The sequence below is a fragment of the Hemitrygon akajei genome, chromosome 10 (genome assembly GCF_048418815.1).
Source record: "Hemitrygon akajei chromosome 10, sHemAka1.3, whole genome shotgun sequence".
Lineage (NCBI taxonomy): Eukaryota > Metazoa > Chordata > Chondrichthyes > Myliobatiformes > Dasyatidae > Hemitrygon > Hemitrygon akajei.
In genome coordinates, this window is record NC_133133.1 from 152,846,128 (window position 1) to 152,867,845 (window position 21,718).

Consider the following 21,718-nt stretch of genomic DNA (forward strand, 5'->3'; position numbering starts at 1 on the left):
TTAGCAGAAGTGGCTTAGTTGGACCACAATTCATAAAGTGCATCTGTGAAGCATTTTTAAAGCAGTGTATGGTAATATTACTAGAGAAAGGGCTTACTTCACCTTGGGCAATGAATATGAACAGCTGGTTGAAGTGTCTCTGGAGGAACCCTTTGGCAACAGTGACCATAATTAGATAAGTACCAAGCTAATTGTAGAAAATTGTCTGTCCTGGAGTTAGTGTCTTAAATTGGGAGAGGGGTGATTTCGATAGTATGAGTCAGAACCTGGTGAAAGTAGATGGGGTGAGCAAATGAGTCCTATAAAGTTTATAGTGGATATTAGGTAAAACTTAAAGAGTGAATTAAGAAGACAAAAAAGCTTGAAATAGCATTAGCAAGCAGAATTAAGGTGAATCCCAAAACCTTTTATAAGAATATTAGAAGCAAGTGGGTAGTTAAGTCTCCGTGTGTGGAGCCAGGAGACGTGAACACAACTCTCAGCAGTGCCTTGTGGTCTCGGGCAGAACAGTTGTTATGCCAAGACACAATCTGAGATTCAAGATAATTTCCAATGTGTACATTACAACATACAGTGAAATGCATCATTTGCAATAACAACTAACACATTCAGGAGTGTGCTGAGGCAGCCTGCAAGTGTTGCACACATTCTGACTCCAAAATAGCATATGCCAATGATGCTCAGAACACAAAATACAACAAACAACAAACCAATAATAATAAAACAAGCCTTGTACCTTCCTCCCATCCATGCACACACACAGGACTTTAACCCCAGAACAGGTCTCCAGCCTCCAGCTACCAGAGTACTTGGATTCAGACCTGCAGACATTAGGCTTTGATTTCCCCATTGGACTCAGAGATTTGCTGTCGCTGTCAGCTCTGGCAAACAGGCTTCGACTTTTGGACTTCCAATTTGACCTTTGGGCCTTGATCCTTACATTGATCCCAGGATGTGTTGATCACTGAACATTAGGCCCCAAACTTCAGACTCACTGATAATGGGACACCAAACACTAGCCCTCAAATCCTGGTCTCACTGTTTTTCAAACTGAGTGGGTGATCGGAATTCATTTCTTCTGTCTGCACAGAACTCCAACTCCGGAACCCACCGACAACTCGCAGAACTGGGGTGGGGGGGTTGGGGAGGCCCTCGTCCACTTTTTGCTGGCCCGACATTTGACCATAGATGTCCAATGTTTACATCACTGGCTTTTGAATGTGGAATGGAGACAGACTTTGGCTTGACCTCCTAATTGCCCAACATTTCTGTTCATAAACGCTAACCTGACCCCTGACTCCCCTCTCTGTCCCTAAAACCATTTCTATGAACCCGAAATCAACTAAATCTGAGTGATGACACAATGGAGGTTGCAGCTCAGAACCATCTTATATTATTGGTGCCAGATAGGATGCTTCCTATGGAGCATCAATAAAACTTGGCAAGGTTAAAGGCGGCATGCTAAATGTCTTTAGCCTCGTGAGGAAGAAGAGGTGCAGATGTGTTATCTTGGCCATGGAATCTATGTGGTTAGAGCAGGACAGGCTCTCAACTCTCTTCACTTTGACACTGTTGATGTACACAGGAACATGTGCACTGCTTTCCTTCCTGAAGTCAATGACCAGCTCTTTTGATTTGCTGACATTGAGGGAAAGATCATTTTTATGATATAATGCCACTCTGCTCTCTAGCTCTTTCCTGTACTCCAACCCATTGTTATTTGAGATTCAGCCCACTACAGTGATGGCATCTGCAAACTTGTAGGTGGAATTAGAGCAGAACCTGGCCATGCAGTTGTGAGCGTATAGGGAATACAGTAGGGGGCTGAGGACGCAGCCTAGTGGAGTACCATGTGTGAGGATACTCATGATAGAGGTTTTGCTGCCTATCCTATAAATGTGACGTTGGTCAGGGAGTCGAGAATCTAGCCGTGAAAGGAGGTGTTGAAAGTCCTACCAAACTTTTTAGTATAGGAGATTGGTAGGACTTTCATAGTGAATGGTAAAGTTCAAAGTAAAATTTGTTATCAGAGTACATGCATGTCACCATATACAACCCTGAGATTCTTTTAAACTGCAGGTATACTTAGCAAATCTATAGAACAGTAATTGTATACAGAATCAATGAACAACAATCTATGCAAATGCAAATTTAAGTAAATAGAAATAAATAATGGGAGCATGAAATAACAAAATAAAGGAGACCATTGGTTGTGGGATCACCAGAAATAGAATATGTGTGGGGGTTATTCCCTCTTGTTCAGGAGCCTGATGGTTGAGGAGTAGTAATTGTTCTTGAACCTGGTGGTGCAAGTCCTAATGCTCTTGTACCTTCTACCTGATGGCAGCAGTGAGAAAAGAGCATGGCCTGGGTGGTGAGGCTCTTTGATGAGGGATGCTGCTTTTGTACCCCAATGTTTCATGTAGGTGTGCTCAATGGTTGAGAAGGCTTTACCTGTGATGTACTGAGGCCGAATCCACTACCTTTTTGTAGGATTTTCTGCTCAAAGGCTTTGGTGTTTCCATACCAGGCCATAATGCAGCCAGAATACACTTTACACCACACATCTATAGAAGTTTGCCAAGTTTTTTTGATGATATGCTGGATCTCTGTCGACTCCTGAGGAAGTAGAGGCACTGTTGTTCTTTCTTTTCAATGATATTTATATGATGGGTCCAGTTCGGGTCCTTTGAATGGTGGCAAACAGGAATTTTGAAGTTACTGACTCGCTCTACCTCTGATCCTCCAATGATTATTGGCTCATGGACCTCTGGTTTCCCTCTCCTTAAGTCTATAATCAGTTCCTTGTTCTTACTGACAGTGAATGAGAGACTGTTGTTACACCACTCAGCCAAATTTTCAATCTTCCTCCTGTATGCTGATTCATCACCACCTTTGATATGGCCCACAACAGTGATGTCATCAGCAAATGCGTATATGGTGTTGGATCTGTACTTAGTCACACAGTCATAGGTGTAAAGTGGTCTAAGCACACATCCCTGTGGTGTTCCTGTGCTGATGGAGATTGTAGAGGAGATGTTTTTGCCAATCTGAACTTACTGGTGTCTACAAATGAGGAAATCCAGGACCCAGTTGCACAAGGGGGTATTGAGGCCTAGGTCTTGGAGTTTACTGATTAGTTTTGAAGGTATTGTTGGCCAGAACGAATGGTAGTTTACAAACCAGTGAATTCAAATGAATCAAGGACATTGGAAGCAGACAGACCAATTGCCTTTGTTCTTGCTGCGTGCTTCAGGATGGAGGCTGCCATTTTATGAAGACACTCTGTTCTCCATGTTGTGAGCTCGACATGCTTGGCTTGATCTGTGTTGTAAAGAAGACACAATGATACTTCAGGTAATCTGCTGGATTGGAGATCATTTCCAAATAAGAAGTTATTTGTGAGATGTTCTTTGGTTGGATATAACATGCAGGTTTGTGAATGTTGTGGTTGGTGCCTGTCTGGAGTGATTTGAGTTTGTTGCTGATTGAGAACAAAGAGACATAAATTATTGACTGTCACTTAATGGGAAGAGGGCAATAAATGGATGCTAGCTTGGAGCAGAGCAGAGCCAATAACAAGGTGTTAAAGGTCAGACACAGAATTGTAGCCAATGACACTGGACTGCAATATTTGAATTGATAAGGAATGGATATAAAAGTGGATGCTTCATGTGTGCTGGCTGTGGTAACTTCAAAGAATAGCCATCGCAGATACAAGCACGAGCAACCCTACTAGGAACATGTGGTGAGTGAATCGGGACTACAAGGTACACCTGGCCAGCATAGGTTCCTTTACCTGGGTAATATTGAGGAGAATCAGGGATACTTAGTGGGTGTGCACACAAGGTGTTTAGTGTATGAATTCACGTACTTGTTAGTTTAAGCAATTAAGGTACTCTTTGTCTCATTGATCATTGTTATAAGAGGTAATTCTTACAACAGTATTAAATGTTGAGCTTAAATCAATAAAGAGCATCCTGATATATACATTTTTGCTGTCCAGATGCTCCCGAGTTGTGTCAATGGTAGGGCCTAGGGAGTGTTGTGGAACAGAGTGATTTAGAAGCGCAAGCACATAGTCATTGAAAGTAGTTACACAGGCAGACAGGGTGATGAAGAAGGTATTTGGCTGGTTTTCATTGGTTTGGGCACTGAGTATAGGAGTTGGGATGTTATGTTGCAATTGTAAAAGATGTTGATGAGGCTGCAGCTGTAGTATTGTTATATGATTAGTGTGTTATATTCACCTGTTCTAGGAAAGATGTCATTAAGCTGGAAAGAGTGCACAGAGGATTGATGTGAATATTGCCAGACTCACGATTGTTTCCTTAATCAGTACATAGAGGTCCCAACTAGAGAGATTGATACCAGATCTCCTACTAGGGGATGAGGCAGGGCATGTGACAGAAGTTTGTGTAGGGGAAAACTTTGCATCTAGTGATCATAATGTTATTGGTTTCAAAATAATTATGGAGCAGGTTTGGTCCTTGGGTTGAGATTCTAAATAGGAGAAGAGCCAATTTTGATGGTATCAGAAAGGACCTGGCTACTGAGGATTGGGGCAGGTTGTTTTCTGGTAAAGGTGTACTTGGTAAGCAGGAGGCCTTCAAAAGGGAAATTTTGAGAGTACAGGAATCGTATGTTCCTGTCAAAATAAAAGGCAAGGATAACAGGTTCAGTGAACCTTGGTTTTAAAGACATATTGATGTCCTGGTTGAGAAAAAGGAGGAGGTGCATAGCAGCTATAGGCAGGAAGGAGCAAATGAGGTACTTGATTAAATGAAAAGCAAGAGAATGCTTAAGGAAAACCACAGGGCTAAAAGAAGACGAGGTTGCTATAGCAGACAAGGTGAAAGAGAATCATAAGGGCTTTTACAAAAATATTAAGAGCAAAAGGATAGCAAGGGATAAAAATGCTCTTCTGTAAGAATCAGAGTGATCATCTTTGCATGGAGCTGAAAGAGATGGGATTTTTGCATCTGTGTTTACTTAGGAGATGGACATACAATAGAGACTATAGAAATGAGGCAAAACAGCAATAAGGTCATAGACCATATACAAATTACAGAGGAAGTGTTTGTTTTGTTGAGGCAAATTAGGATGAATAAATCCCCAAGGCCTGACAAGGTGTTCCCTCGGAGCCTGTGGGAGGCTAGCAGGAATGCTAGCAGAGATATTTAAAAAGTCCTTAGCCATGGGTAACGATTGGAGGATAGTTGATGTTGTTCTGTTGCTTAAGAAAGGCTCAAAGAATATTGGAAGGTATTCAAATAGAATGGATATATAAGTATTGAAATAGACAGGGATTGATTAGGCATAGTCAGCATGGCTCTGTGCATGGAAAGTTGTGTCTAACCAATCATACACCATTTTTCAGGGAAGTTGCAAGAAAAGTTTATGAAGGCAAGGCGGTTGATGTGTCTACATGAACTTTAGCAAGACCTTTGACAAGGTCCCTCATGAAAGGTGGTTAAGAAGATTCAGTCATTTGGCGTTCAAGATGGGGTAATAAATTGGATTACATATTGGCTTCATGGGAGAAGCCAGAGAGTGGTAGAAAATGGTTGCTTCTTTGACTGGAGGCCTGTGACAAGAGCATACTGCAGGGATCAGTGCTGGGTCCATTGTTGCTTGTCATCTATAACAATGATCTGGATGATAATGTGGTGAACGGGATTAGAAAATTTGCAGATGATTGGGAGTGTAGTTGACTGCAAAGCTTGCAGTAAGATCTGGACCAGCTGGAAAAATGGTCAGAAAAATGGGCTGAAAAATAGATGGAAGTGTGAGGTTTGCACTTTGGAGAACAAACCAGGGTCGGACTTATGGTGATAGGGTACTGAGGAATGTGGTAGAATAGGGAGATCTGGGATTACAGATCTGTAATCCCTTGAAAGTGGCATCACAGCTGGCTGGGTTCTAAAGAAAGCTTTTGGCACATTGGTTTTCATAAATCAATGCATTGTATACAGGAGTTGGGATGTTATTTTGAAGTTGTGTAGGATGTTGGCAAGGCCTAATCTGGAGTATTGTGTGCAGTTGTGGTCACCTACGTATAGGAAAGTTGTGAATAAGATTGAAAGAGTGCAGAGAAAATTTACAAGGATCTTGACAGGACCTGAATACTTGAGTTATAGAGAAAGGTTGAATAGGTTTATTCCTTAGAGGGGAGATTTGTTAGAGGTATAGAAAACCATTCGGGGTTTAGATAGGTAAGTGCAAAGCAGGCTTTTTCCACTGAGGTTGGGCAAGACTAGAAGTAGAGGAAATGGGTGAAGGGTGAAAAGCAAAAAGTTTAAGGGGAACATGAGAAGAATTTTTTTCACTCAGAGGATCTTGAGAGTATGTAACAAACTACTAGTAGGAGTGGTGGATGCGGGTTCGCTTTCAAAGTTTAAGAGAAACTTGGATAGGTGCATGGATGGGAGGGATATAGAAGGCTCTGGTCCATGTGCATGTCGATGGGACTAGTCAGATAAATAGTTTGGCATGAACTAGATCAGCCAAAGGGCCTGTTTCTGGGCTGTAGTGTTCTATAACTCTATATCTTGACACCTGAGTTATAGCGAAAGACTGCACGTAGATAGGGTAAAATTACATGGACTAGTTCCCCAAAGCAAGTGAATCAAACTTAAGGTGAGAGGGGCAAGATTTAAAAGGGACACTGAGCTTTGTCAGAAGGAGCAAAATCAGCTGTAAAGTTGGGTGAAGTGCTAGCAGGTGGAATTTAATTAGACAAGTGTTTGCTAAATGCATTTTGGGATGTCAGATACTGGTAGGACATATAGAGGAAATGGAAGAGATCTTAGGTGTATTGTTGCACAGAGAGTCCTTGGTGCAAGTCCCTTACCTCCTTGAAGATAGCAACACAGGTGCACAGGGTAGTGAAAAAGGCTTTTAACATTTTGTTTTTACAAGCTGAGGCAGTAAATGAAAGAGTTGAGACAACATGTTGCAGTTTTAGAAGACACTGGACAGACTGCACTTGGAGTATCATGTAAAATTCTGGTTAACATACTGCAGGAAGGATGGGGTAGCATTAGAATGAGTGCGCAAGAGACTTTCCAAGATATTGCCTGGAACAGAGGGTTTTAGCTGCATGGGAAAAATTGAATAAGATAGGTTTATTCTCACAAGAAAATAAAGGGTGACCTTTCAGAGGTTTAAAAGATTGAAAGATGTAGATCAGGCAGATAGTCATAGTTTAAGTAGAGAAATTTAAAGGAGATCTGAGGAGCAAGGTTTTCACATAGAGGGTGATGGAATGAGCTGATGGAGGAGGTGGTAGAGGCAGATACAGTTGTAATGTTTAAAAGGCATTTGGACAGGCAATTGAATATAATCTGATGTAGAAAAATAGGAATATCATGGTTGGGGGTGATGGTTGGTATAGACAAGTTAGGCAGATGGGCTAGTTTCTATGCTTTACAGCTCAATGGCTCTGCCAGTGACACTCAAATCACGTTGAAGAAGAATGAATAGCACTCCTGATTATGGACCTCCATAATCAATAGTCAAGAACTGTGAGCAGATGCAATTGATGCAGATATTTTGGATTCTTGACACTTCAGAGTTGAATGATTGGCCCAGACACAGTGGAGGCATATGTAGTGAGCTGCCTTGCCTGAAAATGGAGCACCTTCATCCCTCCCACCTTGTTAGACAGAAATCACAAAACTGATACTTGTGGTTCAACCTATACTCTGACACAGGCTTGATAATCAATCTCAATATCAGGTGTCCTTTTAACTTGGTGAGACAAGGTCTAATGTTATTGAAGTATGTACTAGCATTTGTGTTGTATGTATAATAAAATGTAATTACTAAACGAGTACATATGATTTCAACAGCTCACAATATTGATACTCCTTGGGACAGAACACCACAGTGCTTTGAAAATTGCACAGCTTAAAATTAATGTGATTCAGCCTAATGAGGGTGCTGGAAATCTGAAATGAGAAAATACTGGTGATATTCAGCAACTCAGATGATATTTGTGAATAAAGAGGATCAATGTTTTTAGGAGATGACATTTCCTTGTTTCCCACAGAGCATCCGACTGTTGAGGGATTTTAGCATTTTTCGTTTTGAACTTGTCAATATTTTTGTAAGTTTGAATGGTATGGATAAGAGCCTCCAGCCTGGATCTATGGTACACTGATTGGAAAAAAAGTATTTTAGGATATTGTTTTGTTAGAACAATTTGCTAGAACCCCTAGAGCGAGGTGTTTAGATGGGGTGGAGTTTGTTAGTTGTGTTCAGGAAGGTTTCTTGATACAATATGTAGATAAGCCTACAAGAGGAGAGGCTGTACTTGATTTGGTATTGGGAAATAAACCTGGTCAGGTGTCAGATCTCTCAGTGGGAGAGCATTTTGGAGATGGTGATCATAATTCTATCTCCTTTACAATAGCATTGGAGAGAGATAGGAACAGACAAGTTAGAAAAGTGTTTAATTGGAGTAAGGGGAATTATGAGGCTATCAGGCAGGAAATTGGAGGCTTAAATTGGAAACAGATGTTCTCAGGGAAAAGTACGGGAGAAATGTGGCAAATATCCAGGGGATATTTGTGTAGAGCTCTGTATAGGTATATTCCAATGAGACAGGGAAGTTATGGTAGGGTACAGGAATCATGGTGTACAAAGGCTGTAATAAATCTAGTCAAGAAGAAAAGAAAAGCTTGCAAAACGTTCAGAGAGCTAGGTAATGTTAGAGATCCAGAAGATTATAAGGCTACTAGGAAGGAACTTGAGAAGGAAATTAGGAGAGCCAGAAGGGGCCATGAGAAGGCCTTGACAGGCAGAATTAAAGAAAACCCCAAGGCGTTCTACAAGTATGTGAAGAGCAAGAGGATAAGACGTGAAAGAATAGGACCTATCAAATGTGACAGTGGGAAAGTGTGTATGGAACTGGAGGAAATAGCAGAGGTACTTAATGTATACTTCAGCATTCACTATGGAAAAGGATCTTAGTGATTGTAGTGATGACTTGCAGCAGACTGAAAAGCTTGAGCATGTAGATAATAAGAAAGAGGATGTGCTAGAGCTTTTGGAAAGCATCAAGTTGGATAAGTTTCCAGGACCGGATGAAATATACCTCAGGCTACTGTGGGAGGCGACAACGGTGGTGGAGGCGGATATGATAGGGTCTTTTAAGAGGCTTTTAGATAGGTACATGGAGCTTAGTAAAATAGAGGGCTATGGGTAAGCCTAGAAATTTCTAAGGTAGGGACGTGTTCGGCACAAATTTGTGGGCTGAAGGGCCTGTATTGTGCTGTAGATTTTCTATGTTTCTAGAACAATTATGATAATAGGAGTTTCAAGTTTGAGTACAGACCAGCCTAAATCCTGTAACATTTCTGACATTGAGATGTTGGTATGGAGGTACTTTAAGATGGTATGCAAATGTTCATTCCCCGTTAAAGTATTTTGGGAATTTGCTTGTGAGTAAAGTTAGCATATGGAACTTGGGTGATAAGGATAAGTCTACCAATGTGAAAGAATAAATATGTATTTTGTCCATTAGTGTTGTTTAGTGGATGGTTGGAGTGGAGTTTGAAAGGGAAGATTAAATAATGTCTGTGAGTTTAATTGTTCATTTACTCCAGACGAAATGTAGCAATGCAGATGCCATGCTGATCCTTGGGTTTACATGGTGCGTATAAAATCCACAATAGGATTCTTGAGAGAGAGAGAGTAAGGTAGTGTACAAATCTGTGTAAGGAACAGAACACAAAAATGTCCCCGTGTCATAAATAGAAATTGCAAAAATAAACAAACCCAATATGTTTAGATTTACTCAATCTAAAAAGGTTCAAATCTATATTTACTTTCAAAGTTCCAGTTTTGGTTTCCTGACTTTGTAGTGCCAGGCCTTCTCTAACATTGGCAAGAGAAGTTGAAGGGAAGGGTGGATTTACAAACACAACTCCCAGACATAGTTTGAATAGCCACACTTGCTGAAAATCATGAAAAAATATTTGGAGATTTAACGGTCCGTGCTGGAAATCAATGAAACCATGAATAGTTTGTATGGAAAGCAGATTGAACACATACTCAGATCTGCTATGATGAAGTGCTTTGGGGGTTTCGTTATGTGTAGAATTAACTTCTGCCTGAGCAAGTACATTTTGCCTACTGCCACATTCAAGTCTACAACAAACTTAATCTCACTGGCTCTGTTCTCAACTTTGGAGCACCGAGATAGCAGTGAAACATACATCAGGCTGTTTATTGATTACAGCTCAGTGTTCAACGCCATCACCCCCTCATTACTGATTAACAAGCTTCAAACTCTAAGCCTTTGTACCTCCCTCTGCAACTGAATCCTTGACTTTCTTTTCAGGGGACCCCATTCAGTATGGATTGGTACAGTGTTGATTCTCGCTGACAATCAACATAGATATACCTCAAGGATGTGTGCTTAGCCCACTGCTCTACTCTCCCTACACTCATGACTATAGACATTCATCCTTATAAATTCGCCAGTGACACCACTGTTGTTAGCAGAATCTCGTGGTGATGAGGAGGTGTACAGGAGTGAGATAGATGGGTTGGATGAATGGTGTTGCAATAACAATCTTGCACTCAACATCAGTAAGACCAAAGAATTGATTGTGGACTTCAGGAAGAAGTAGTCTGGAGAACACACAAGTCATCATTAGATGATAAAACCGTAAGATATAGGAGTAGAATTAGGTCATTTGGCCCATTGAATCTGCTCCATCATTTCATCATGGCTGATCCAAGAATCTATCAATCTTTGCCTTAAATATACATAAAGACTTGGCCTCCACAGCTGCCTGTGGCAAAGAATTTCACAGATTCACCATCTTCTGGCTAAATAAATGCCTCCTCATCTCCATTCTAAAAGGATGTTCCTCTATACTGAGGATGTGTCCTCTGGTCTTAGACTCTCCCACCATGGGAAACATCCTCTCCACATTCACTCTATCTAAGGCCTTTCACCATTCAATAGGTTTCAATGAAGTCACCCCTCATTCTTCTGAATTCTAGTGAGTACAGGCTATCAGATGTTCTTCATATGACAAGCTATTCAATCCTGGAATCATTTTCGTGAACCTCCTTTGAACCCTCTCCAGTTTCAGCACATCCTCCATAAGATAAGGGGCCCAAACCTGTTCACAATACACCAAGTGAGGCCTCACCAGTGCTTTATAAATTTTCAACATTACACCTTTGCTTTTATATTCTAGACCTCTTGAAGGGAATACTAACATTGCATTTGCCTTCCTCCCCACAGATTCAACCTGCAAATTAACCTTTGGGGAATTTTGCACAAGGGCTCCCAAGTCCCTTTGCATCTCAGTTTTTTGTATTTTCTCTCCATTTAGAAAATAGTAAATTCTTTCACTTCTTGTGGCAAAGTGCATGACTGTACACATCCTGACACTGTATTCCATCTGCCACTTCTTTGCTCATTCTCCTAATCTAAGTCCTTCTGTAGCTTCTCTACTTCCTCAACTCTATCTGCCCTTCCAACTATCTTCATATCATCTGCAAACTTTGCAACAAAGCCATCAATTCCATCATGCAAATCATTGACATGTAATGTAAAAAGAATTGGTCCCAACACAGACCCCTGTGGACCACTGCTAATCACCAGGAGCCGGTCAGATAAGGCTCCATTTATTCCCACTCTTTGCCTCCTGCCAATCAGCTTCTGCTTTATCCACACTAGAATCTTTCCTGTAATACCCTAGGCTTATGTGTGGCACCTTTTCAAAGGCCTTCTGAAATTCCAAGTACACAGTATCAACTGATTCTCCTTTGTCTATCCTGCTTGATACTTAAAAAAAAATTCCAACAGATTTGTCAGACAAGATTTTCCCTTGACTCTAACATCTTCCCCAACTACTGAGATCAGACTCACTAGCTTATCGTTTCCTTTTTTTCTGCCTCTCTCCCTTTTTGAAGAGTGACTTTTGCAATTTTCCAGTCTTCTGGAACCATTGGCGGGTCAGGAGTGTAAGATATGAGCCGTTTCAGGTTCCTGGATATTAACATCTCAGAATATCAATCTTGGGCTCAACATGTTGATGCAATCATAAAGAAGGTACTCCAGCAGCTCTATTTCATTAGGAGTTTGAGGAGTTTTGGTATATTACCAAATTTCTACAGATGTACGATGGAAAGCATTCTGAGTAGTTGCATCACAGCCTAGTATGCAGCCTCGAATGCACAGGATTGCAAGTAGCTGCAGAGGGTTGTACTCTCAGCCAATTCCATCACAGGCTGTCCTCAGTATAAAGAACATTTTCAAGACTCAATGCCTGAAGAAGGCAGTATCCATCATTAAAGACTAGGACCATAACCTCATTATTCGTCCTTAGTACTATTTAACTAACTTGTAATTTGTAGCAATTTTTGTCTTGCACTGTACTGTTCTGCTACTGCAGAACAACAAATTTCATGAATCAGAAACCATGATTCTGATTCTATAGGATTCCAAAAAATGCTTCAATGTATTTTAAATATCAAGATTCAGACTTTCAGTCAAGACAAGTAACTATTTTCAAATTTTCTGTATTATAAACAATAATATCAGCACTAAATTTCTCACTATTTGCACTTTGTTTATAACACGGAGAAACATTTTGTGTATTGTTCCCTACACAGATTTGTACATTACCTGCTATTCTCTCAAGAATCACTTTCTGGATTTTATATGCAATGCATTTTTTGCATAGGAGTATATGGAGATAGTGTTGGCACGTGGCCTAGTGGGCAAGGCATCAGACTAGTAACCTGAAGGTCACTGGTTCGAGCCTCAGCTGAGGCAGCGTGTTTGTGTCCTTGAGCAAGGCACTTAACAACACATTGCTCTGCGACGTCACCAGTGTCAAGCTGCATGTGTCCTAGTGCCCTTCTCTTGGACAACATCGGTGGCGTGGAGAGGGGAAGGCCTGCAGCTTGGGCAACTGCCAGTCTCCCATACAACCCTGCCCAGGGCTGTGCCCTGGAAACTCCAGGCGCAGATCCATGGTCTCTCGAGACGGACGGATGCCACCAAATATGGAGATAATCAATTTGCATTCAAAATAGTGAGAATAAGACAAAATGTTATAGTTTATTTATTCAGGCAGCATCTATGGAGGGAAATAAATAATTAACAGTTCAGCCCAAAATGTTGACAGTTTATTCCCCTTGATTTTAAAAAAAATCTACAAGAGAGAGTTGTTTGTTTCCATTTTGAGCTTTATCTGCATTCATTCATTACTGCTAATATTGCCCTCTCTCTGTATCACTGTGCATTGCATGGAAATATTAAGAAAGCAAAATTCATAAACATTGTAAGGATAAACGTGAACTACCCAAGCACCATAAGTACAGATATGAACACACTACGTGGTGTTTTGGATGATCAGAAACGGCTGCTGTGTGAAACAAAATACCAGTCGTATGGCTGGATCTAGCCAGGCTGAAAAACAGACTTTAAATCACAACAGCTGCTACTTGGTGTCAAAATGTTTAAATGGACCTGCAACAAGCAAACAAATGGCGAGCGTGTGTCAGCACTGGCAAACGTGCATTTGGTGTGTTGCTAATATTACACCGAACAACTGCCAGGAGCGCCTTTCATTAAAGTGCTACATCTCTATTGTGTTGGCTGCTGTTCACTCAGTACAGCAAATCCTATCACATCTACGAGGAGGATCCTACAGACCATGTCTGATTCCATTTAGTTTGTTCTGACTTTTTGTTGTACAAGTATAAAGAACAGTAGAAAAGCAGGATTCTCTCAGGTTTGTGAAGCACCAAAGACCCATTACAGATTGTACTGAATTTCTAACACCCATTATATTACTGCATTGAACGTTCTTAAAATCAATACCATTATTTCATTTTATCTGGGATAATGTTGCTCATTATGGAACCATGAGCTTCAGGCTATGATAAAATACTGCAAGTGATAACCCAAGACCATTCAGTATAAATTGCATTAGGCATTTTGGTCCGTTTCCAATGTCCTTACAGTAGTCAGGTTTAGGATCAGGCTATTGGTGTAACCAATGGCAATGTGATTTTAATTTGGGCTAAGTTTTGATTTGTAGGTTTATTGGAGTGAACAACAAATAGATACTGTATGTGGATCATTTTAAAAAAAAAGCCATATCCTAGGTACTCAGATGTATAAATTAACAACTATGAACTTTAAAAAATATTATGTTAAATAGAATGTCAAAGAAATGAGAATAATGGTTATTTTATTATGTACATGGTATGCAAACTTCCTTTTTGTCATGAAAGTGACCAAAAATTTGATGAATTGTATTCTTATTTCCAATTGCTTTTTAAAGTTGCAAAGACCATAATGATAGTCACTTTAGTGACATAATTTTTACCTAACATCAGGGCACATTTCCATTGTCTTCATGCTAATAGTTTAAGTCCTTGCCCAAATCTGAAAGACCATTTTTCCTAAAGGTTTTGTGGGTTTTGTTAAGCATTTCTGCTTGCTTTTGCATCTATTCTTGTGACTATATGTGTTAATTTTTGGAATTCGATTTTAAGCTATTTCAACTCAGCTTTTGGCAACTGAAAATTAAATCACCAACACTAAAAACTTGAAATGAAATCAGAAATCTGAACGTGTGACTAGTCTGTTTGCAACTGTAAAGAGAAAAGCTAGGAGAAGGGTATTGAGCTAATTGCCCATGTACATGTTGAAAGCATGGGTGCATAACTACAGAAACTGCTCTTCCCCATTGTTTGACAAGACTTTGTAGCAGTATTTTTTAAAATAGAATTGTTGCAGAATCTATTGCATTCCTAAACAAAGGCAGACATTTCAGCTGTTTATAGAATTTAGATATTTAAGGAACACATAGTTTGAGCATTCAGCTGTTGTTAATCACGTGATTGGTCACAACCATCTGTTTATAGACATTGATATTAATATATCAGAATTTAAGCTTAAAACAGATTATAATACATTGCATGTAAATGCTACCAAGAGAAAAGTAACAGGAAGCCAATATACAGAACATTTCAGTGTAAGTTTTCTTTGTTTTAAATGGGCTTTCAAACCTTTGACCCAAATGACATCATTGATTATTACAGCTGTGAGAGTGACACCTGCTGGAAATAACTCTTTAGTGTGTTCAATGGAAATGGGTATAATTGATCATACTAAAACTTTAGACAAATTATAATAGCTTCATATCCTCAAGATGACTGATCCTCTCTTGAAAGAGGACTGAAACTGGACTTATTTGAATCTGTTTTATGGCTGAGATTGTGGTGCACGTTGCACAATTTCAGGGATCCATATCCTGTGTGACTGCCATATAATGGGTACAGGTATATTGGCATAAACAGCTGCACAGCTATAAATGGGGTCAGTCTGAATCCGGCACCATGTCTCCTGAAAGTGTAAACGACAGACTTAATTTTTTTTCAGGACCTCTGAACTAAATAGCTCCTCAAGTGGTCTTGCATCAGCCTGAAAAACCACTGCTGTTAGAAACAGGAATATATTTTCCACATAAATATATACTCCTGTGGAGTCAGGAAAAAAAACAACAGTCTCTGATCCTTGGCTGTAGGTTTGAGTTTTAGTCTTTTTTTTAAAATCTTGTCTCCAATCTGTCTAGGACTTTAAGGTAGATGCCAAGAACACAGGCAATCAAAAACACAATCATGTTACCAAATAGATTACGGTGAGGCATGGAGCTTAATTTTGATAAAGCTTTAGTCATGTGATGTCTGCATATAATTATTTATGTGCTTGTAAAGTAACTGTTATATTTTTTTAAATCCTCAAATCTATGTTATTAAAATTGTAAGTGTCACCAGCAAGTTCAGTATGTTTATCTTCTGAACATAAAAAATAGAGCAGGAGTAATGACCTCCTCAGGATTGGTTCACTTTTCATCAAGAGTATGGTGATCTGACTTATGGTTTCCAATCTACTTTCCCTCTTCTTCCTCATAGTCCAAAACTCCACCTATTTTAACCTTAACATTGTCAATGACCTGTTTCCATTGCTTCCTAAGTGCAGAATTCCACAATTTCTCTTCATTCCTATCCTAAGTAGTGACTTCTTATTCTGAAACTTCCTGTGGTTCTTGATTGCACCACTAGATCTAGACTCTTAACTGACCCTTGAAATGTCCTGGCAAGAAATCCACTGCTTTCTTGGTCAGCAGCCCCAAAGTCTAGGTCAGACATTCTTCTAGATAAGGATGGATTCTTCTCTCCATGGCAGGCTCAGGCAAGGCTGTGCACATGGCTCAGATATTCTTGCTACGGCTGAAAACTTTCTAATTGCTGTGCCATTTCAAAGATCAAGTGAGGGTCAAGTTCAAGGTCAAGTGTATTGTTATTCAACCATACACACGTATACTACTAAACAAAACAACATTTTTCAGGGACCAAGGTGCAAAACACAGTACATATATCACATACAGCACATAAAATAATAACAGATAATTAAAGAATTCTTTAGATGTACAAGTTGACATAAAGTGCATATACAATATATAGTTAAATATACAAGTGTCTTCAATACCAAAAAGTCCTCATTGCTGGTGGAAAAGCTCCATTCAATGCAAATTGGCACTTCCATTGTATCTTGGTTAATGGACTACCTGACTGGCAGACCACAGTATATGTGGCTTCAGAGCTGGGTGTCAGACGTGACTATAAGCAGCACTGGGGGCCCATTGGCACCCTTCCTGTTTACCCTGTATACCTCAGACTTTAGATACAATACCTAGTCACGTCATCTGCAGGAATTCTCTGATGACTCAGCATTAGTTGGGTGTACAAAGGGAGGACGGACAGATGAATACAGGGTCCAGGTGGAGAACTTTGTCAAATAATGCAAACTGAATCATCTGCAACTCAGCATTAGTAAGACAAAGGAGATGGTGATGGATTTTAGAAAGACTAAGCCTATATTACTCACTGTTACTATTGATAGAGAAGATGTGGCTGTTGTGAGGACCTATAAGTACCTGGAGGTGCACCTGGATGACAGACTTGAGTGGAGCACTAACACAGAGGCTGTGTACAAGAAGGGCCAGAGTCACTTCTGCTTCCTGAGGAGACTGAGGTCCTTTGGAGTATGCAGGCCTCTTCTTCCCATGTTCTACCAGTCTGTTGTTGCCAGTACAATCTTCTATGTGGTGGTGTACTGGGGCAATGGCAGCAACACGGGTGATGCCAACAGGCTTAATAAACTGATTAGAAAGGCTGGCTCTGTTATGGGAGTCAAACTGGACACACTGGAGGCTGTAGTAGAACAAAGGACCCTATCCTGGCAATTCTGGACAATGTGTCTCACCCTCCACATGCCACCTTGGCTGAACAAAGGAGCACTTTTAGTAATAGACTAAGGCAACTGCACTGCTCCAAAGAGCACTATATGAGGTAATTCTTACCCTCTGCCAATAGGCTCTATAATGAGTCAACCTATAGCTGGGGAAGTGATGAACCCCCCCCCCCCTCCTATTAGACTGTTTGTGGTAACTTATTTTATTCTTTCTACTTTTTTTTCCTAATATTTATATCTGTGCACTTGTAATGCTACTGTGACACTGTATTTCCTTTGGGATCAATTAAGTATCTATCTATCTATGTGTAATGTCTGTGCCCCCAATTTACCCCTGTTCGCCTAGGGTGAACTGCTGTCGCCCCGCCAACAGTGCAATACTTCAGTGTAAATACGGTGTAATTCCCCCCCCCCAGTACACACTCGCAACACAAATACCAGACAACACACCAAAGGCGAGTAAATAATTACAACTTCATAGTTATTTCTTAGTGATAGGTTAGTAGAAACAGATAACCTAAAGGTGCCAAATCAGTAAGTTTATCAGTTTGTGCACATAATATTTTAATACGTTGGAGCTCACACCTCCGGTTCCATCCACAATGACCTTCCGAGCCTTCAGCCACTGTCCAAACTGCCGACTTCCAGTATCCGCTGTCCGCTCCTCACACGTCCGTCTTCCTCGCTCGCCTCCCGAAAAAGACTGCAAACTCCCGCTCAGCTCACACATACAAGATAGCATAACAATTCTCCATTGGTTAGTTCCCCCCTTATCTGCAGTTATAACCCAAACATTCCAGCTACAGAAACCCATTACAGCATTAAGTAACATTACAGAGATGCCATTTTGTTAGCCTGAACAGTTAACACCACAGTTAATGGTACTGAGAGCCCTACATATGAATAGTGTGTATTAAGTGGTAGGGGTCTCACAGCCTGGGGGTAGAAGCTGTTACCCAGCCTAACAGTTCTTGCTCTTATGCTGTGATGCTTATACTGGGAAACTTCTGTACCTCCCTCTGCAACTGTATCCTCAACTTCCTAACTGGAAGACTACAACCTGTGTGGATTGGTGATAATATATCCTCCTCACCGATGATCAACACTGGTGCACCTCAGGGGTGTATGCTTAGCCCACAGCTCTACTCTCTATATACACACATGACTGTGTGGCTAGGCACAGCTCAAATACCATTTATAAATTTGCTGATGATACAATCATTGTTGATAGAATCTCAGGTGATGACGAGAGGGCGTACAGGAGTGAGATATACCAACTAGTGGAGTGGTGCTGCAGCAACAACCTGGCACTCAACGTCAGTAAGACGAAAGAGCTGATTGTGGACTTCAGGAAGGGTAAGACAAAGGAACACATACCAATCCTCATAGAGGGATCAGAAGTGGAGAGAGTGAGCAGTTTCAAGTTCCTGGGTGTCAATATCTCTGAGGATCTAACCTGGTCCCAACATATCGATGTAGTTATGAAGGCGGCAAGATAGCAGCTATACGTTATTAGGAGTTTGAAGAGATTTGGCATATCAACAAATACACTCAAAAACTTCTATAGTTGTACCGTGGAGAGCATTTTGACAGGCTGCATCACTATCTGGTATGGAAGGGCTACTTCACAGGACTGAAAGAAGCTGCAGTGGGTTGTAAATTTAGTCTGCTCCATCTTGGGTACCAGCCTACAAAGTACCCAGGACATCTTCAGAGAGAGGTGTCTCAGAAAGGCAGCATCCATTATTAAGGACCTCCAGCACTCAGGGCATGACCTTTTCTCACTGTTACCATCAGGTAGGAGGAATGGAAGCCTGAAGGCACACACTCAGTGATTCAGGAACAGCTTCTTCTCCTCTGCCATCCGATTCCTAAATAGACATTGAACCCTTGGACATTACCTCACTTTTTTAAATATAAAGTATTTCTGTTTTTGCACTTTAAAAAAATCTATTCAATATATGTATACTGTAACTGATCTACTTGTTTATTTATTATTATTATTTTTTTTCTCTGCTAGATTATGTATTGCATTGAACTGCTGCTGCTATGTTAACAAATTGGTGATAATAAACCTGATTCTGATTCTGAACAGTAGTAGGTCAAGGAGATTGTGGGACAGATGGGAGGGTTCCTTGACAATATTGAAGGCTCTGTGAACACAGAGCTTTTGGTATATGTTCTGGTTTGGGGTAAAGGATGAGATGCTTCTCGCAGCGGTCCTCATAATCTATTGCAGGGTCATGCGGTCAGTAGCCTTGCAATTTCCATCCCAGACATTGATTCAGTTCAGGATTATGTTAATAGTTTAGCTTTTGTTAATTATGTTGATAGGTTATTTTTTCTCATCTTTTGAAAAAATGTTAAAAGACCAAGATCTCTAAATGTGCACATCTGCTTGGTAGCAGGCACCTTTGCCTTGTACACTTCTGAGGTAAAGACTATACCACAGGCATCTCAAAACATTAGGGAGAGTTCACCAAAACTCCACAATATCCACAAATGTAATATCAGGTATGAGAATCAACATTAGTGCCCTCTCCAAAGTGAATATTCCCAGCTTTAAGGCACTAATTAGATTTAGTCAGCATCGATAGGCAAGCAAAGTTGTCTGTGTGTCTGAAACCAGACTTCAGAGGAGTGCCCATGTTCTGAGAAAGTAGCTGATAAACAAAGTAAAAGATTCAAGAATGTTCTCAAAGCTGCCTTGAAAATGTATAACGTCTCCAGTAACATATCAGGAATCTCTGGCCCATGACTGTTCAAGATGAGGCTGTACTATTAACAAGTTAAATCCACTTTCTGGAAAAACAGACAATGTGGCTGCTCCATGTTCTATTAAAGGAGATTTTGGGATAGCAGTAAGAAGTTCAAGTCCATTTGCTGAGAGTGCACAGAAGCTCAATGTAAATAGTATAAGGCATACTGTATGTCTCAGGCCATCCATGTGTTTATTTTGTCATAAACCTTTCCCATCTGGATGTTGATCCCACATTGATCTCGCCACCTTTAAAAATGCCACAGAAATATAGTAGAAGCACATCATCCACCAAATTGCCTAATGAGAGAAGATGGGGTTCTGGAATTACTGTATAAATCAGATTTCTTGTCCTTCGTGGCATTAGTGAACCAGATGAAGTCTTACAAGCATCTGGTAAGTTTATTGTCTTCATTACAGATGCTTTTCTTTACCTCCAGAATTAGAATTTTCAACTTGCTCTGAACATGCATTCCAGAACAGTGGTCCTGTATATCTCTGTGCACTCTAGATACTAATCTAGTAACTCAGCCACAATTCCATTTCCCTATCTTAGAACAAGGTGTTCCAGTAGGTAACTTTTGAGTTGTCGTAGCCCTTATTTACACCTTGTGTGTTTTCCCAGAAAATGGATTTAAGCTCGTTGGTGCCATTCCAAATGGTCCTTTACTATTTTGAGTTTTTGTGGGCCAGTGATTCCTGTATGTTGTGAGTTAAATTATGTTTATCACGCCTGTTCTCTAAGCTACTTGGTTTTATTTTGGAGTGTCTACTGAACTGTATAGTCAGTTTACAAGAGTCTTCAGTCATTGTAGTTTTTCTTGTTTCAGTTTTAGTTCCTATCTGTAAAACTATACAAAATATTTTCCTAAGGTTTCCTTACAAACGATAGATAGTGAAAATTTAAACTGTAGATTGTAGAAATTTGAAATAAAAATGGAAAATACTAAAAAGCTGTTCCTAGCATTTTCCATCTTTAATTTGTAGAAAGAGTAACAGTTAACATTTCGAGTTAAAGAGCCTTTGTCAGAAATCTAGAAGAGAATTTCTTCAAAGATGGCATTTTTGGAAATTACAGTGAATTCAACAGTAAATGGAAATCAAAAGAAAATTGCAGATGCTGCTTATCTAAAATAAAAACATATTTCTGGAAACACTTGGTCGATTAAAGACAAAGGACTTTAAACCTGAAATTTTAGCTCTATTTCTTTTTCCACAGCTTATGTCTAAACTGCTGTGTTTTCAGCATTTTCTCCTTTAGAAGGTAAATCCAATTTAGCATAGAGCTATATTAAAGTATTCACTTTTTAAAATTATGTTTTGGCTTTACTCAATTTCTAGTATGTACTTTGATATAACAACTATGGCTCAACTATTATCCCATAACGCAGTGCCTAAAAATCAATAGTATATTTGAAGTTCTTTTATATATTTTGTGAACTCCACATTGAAGTCAGTTTTTACACCTTCTCTATTAAACAGGAGCATTATAACAAATGCAATAAAAATAAATCATAAGCACAAGCGACTCTGCAGATGCTGGAAATCCAGAGTAACACACACAAAATGCTGGAGGAAGTCAGCAGGTTAAGCAACACCTACCGAAAGGAATAAAGATTTGATGTTTCAGGTCAAGACCTTCATTAGGACTAGGAAGG

General features: G+C 40.0%; 1 long non-coding RNA gene across 2 annotated transcripts in view; it reads left to right on the forward strand.

Annotated features, from left to right (window-relative positions):
- LOC140734842 (uncharacterized) overlaps positions 1-21,718 on the forward strand; it is a 124,137-nt gene that overhangs the window by 52,602 nt on the left and 49,817 nt on the right. Inside the window, exon 1 of one of the 2 annotated variants that reach the window (XR_012100629.1) lies at positions 18,556-18,658. The exons of the other annotated variant lie outside the window; for it this stretch is intronic. This is a non-coding gene — a long non-coding RNA (uncharacterized lncRNA). Of the gene's footprint in view, positions 1-18,555; positions 18,659-21,718 lie in introns of those variants that run through there. 2 annotated transcript variants of the gene reach the window in all.